The sequence below is a fragment of the Phragmites australis genome, chromosome 1 (genome assembly GCF_958298935.1).
Source record: "Phragmites australis chromosome 1, lpPhrAust1.1, whole genome shotgun sequence".
NCBI classification, from domain to species: Eukaryota; Viridiplantae; Streptophyta; class Magnoliopsida; order Poales; family Poaceae; genus Phragmites; species Phragmites australis.
This window is the reverse complement of record NC_084921.1, coordinates 5,461,176-5,464,217: the sequence shown is the minus strand read 5'-3', so window position 1 is coordinate 5,464,217 and position 3,042 is coordinate 5,461,176.

Sequence of the window (3,042 nt, the reverse complement as noted above, 5' to 3'; positions counted from 1 at the left end):
TTCATGTACCGTGTTTTTGTTTTCTGAACCTATTCGAACCATACACTTGTACAATGATCATTCTATAACAATCATAATAAACACATCGACCGACCCTACAATGGCATATATGATACCTCTAGTGGTGTAATAGAGTTTTGCCTAACATGTCTTACGGAATGTAAAAAGGTTGAACATCAAAGGGACGATACACAAATTACAACACCGTCCTGACAGTGGTTCTAATCATACTGACTAGTGTGAACTACGATAAGGCTCTTGAGTTCCAATAATCTCCAACACCTTATTGCAATGACAGAGTAGGACGAGGAGTATGAGGTGGAGGAGGAGCATCCCTTTCGTGGTACAGGTAGATGCGTCATGGATCGATGCATACATAAGTGTCCTCCAAGTGTATTACAGAAAGACTTGGCATGTTCTCAACCTCTCTCTGCAAGTCGAAGATTTGGTCTCGTAGGTGGTGGGCATAATCTTGGATATGCTGAAAACAGGAGAATTGACCCATCTCGTGTCTTAGTAGTTCTCGTAGTCATTGTTGGAGGCTTATAGAAATGTGAAGGTCACAATGTATAATGTTTAAAAAATGGATATGGACGGTCATGCTGGTATAGTTCTCACCCTGACAAGAGGATATCAGAAAAATCGACGTCCCCCATGAAAGCTCCCATCGTAATCTGAATGGTGCAGGCGTAGCCATGGGAGCACTTGGGCCAGGGCTCTGTCGGGTGCTTGTAAATTTGTAGGTGACTTGGAGGATAAAAATCACTCATATCCTGCAAAAGGAAGTTGTAAAGAGGTTTCTCGTACTCAGTTGGACCAAATGAACACTCCCATCTCACCGTCGGCCTCCTCAACCCCCTTCGTCCTCACCCCTCCCACCTCTACCCTCCATTAATTATTGTGGCTTAAGTTTCTAGATACATGAGCCTTTTATAGATGTGTTGTACCAGCATACGTCATTTTACCGTGGCATAATATTATCGTCAAATTTGTGTTACCCGCACACATCAAACCGTGAAAACACAAATTTATGTCTTCTACTATAACTTTTCAAATTAGTAAACATGGACTCCATTTCAGTCATATCCTTTTCTGACCTAGCCTTCTCATCAGTAAGTCTTTTTAGAGCAATATTTTTCAGAATTAGACTTTTCAGAGCTAGCCTTTTCAGATATAGCCTTTTCAAAAGTAGCATTTTCAGAAGTAGTATTTTCAATTGATATGACCACATCTTACTGCAGAATCAACTACTTTTCAGGGCCGATTTTTGTGAACTTAGTCAATGCACCAGCACGAATCCGTTGTATAAATAGATGATCTTCTGCCCACATGTACAACCAAACCAGTAGCCTCAACCTCCACAATTTGGCTAAAAATGGCGTCCAATCCATTAGCTAAGAAATACATGCTGGATACTACGCTTGATGAGGTCCAAGTGACCATGTGCTGGTGTGAAGACCTTTGTAGGGTGATGAAGTCCTCTGAGTTCTCCTAAACCTATTGAAGGAAGTTCTTCATGCGCCGCAACTACGAGTACGATCCACGCCAGGAAAGCGCCAATGTTGGCTCCCGCTGTTAAGTAATAACTTATGGCCAAACTACTTCCAAAACAATTAAGATTTACCGCTTAATATTTTATTCTTTGTTGCAGTCGCCTCCACCACTATGTGACTTCTTACAGTGGCTAGATACTGAGCAGTCCGAAGTGGATGTGTTCCTCCTTCACACCTAGCATTGTGCCGCTTGAAAACACTTCTATGAGATAGAAGCGGACGAGAGGAGGGAGGCTATATGCAAGCGCATTTAGGAAGAGTAGCAAAGGATGAGGGAGGAGTGCAACTGCATGATGGTAGAGGCCAGTGAGGCAGAGGGTGAGAGGAAGCGCGAGAGGCCACAATAAGCGCGTGAGGCAGGACCAGAAGCAGCGAGGAAGGAAAAGTACTCATATTGCACTTAGTAGATCATATGTTATAATCATGTTGTTTATATTCCCTAAGGCATGTTAGATTTAGACGCGGTACTGGTTTAGGTTATAATGGTAATGTATCATACATGCAACACCAATGTATGTTGCAGTTCCTATTAAAATAACCGTGTTTAACTTTTCATTTCTGTCAAATCTAAGTATCTAAAATATCATACAAATATCTAATGGTACTAAACGATTAGATAACAAAATAAAAAAATGTGTATTCTATCTTAAATTAAATTTATTTGACCGAAGCAACGTGCCATCTATTCATCGGGTGACATCTTTGTCTCGCCCGATGAACAGATAAGACCAAGATATCACCCGGTGAACAGGCGACATGTTGGTTTCTCCGGTTTTTAATGCCCTGACCGACAGGCCTTATATGGTCTCGCCCCATCGGACGAGATCTTATTCTCGCCCGATGAACAGCGATGCTAGGGTATTGCTACTATTTTTTTAAATGGACGTGTAGTCTTGCAAATAAATATATATATATCATATAGGTTATTCTGTAGCCAGAGCACCCGACTGATCCTTCCCGTGTGCCTAGCCGTGCGGGTCCGCGCCATGGACAATGGCGCGGATGTTGGCCGGGTCCACGCCATGGACAATGACGCGGACCCCACGTGTCAACTGGAGAACGGGGTCACAGTGCGGGTCCGCGCCATGGATAATGGCGCGGGTATGGACAATGGCGCGGATGTTAAACGCACAATTTAAGCAGGTGGGTTGGATCGGGTCATTCGGGTCGGGTCGGATGCGTGAGTTGAGTCCGGCCATAGAATAGTATATTCTATAGCTAGTTATATATATATATATATATATATATATATATATATATATATATATATATATATATATATATATATATATATAATTCCGTAATTCTACGCCGCTTCACCGACGGTGTCGCGAAACTTGGGCAGTCTAATACAACACCGCTTTCCCTAAACTTGGGCAGGCCGCAGTTACCCTGGTTCTGCTCCTCAGAGTTGCATCATTGATCATGAGCTCATGACAGAAGACGATGAATCCGGACGATATGTTTATTACAAGTATGTGCAGATCGA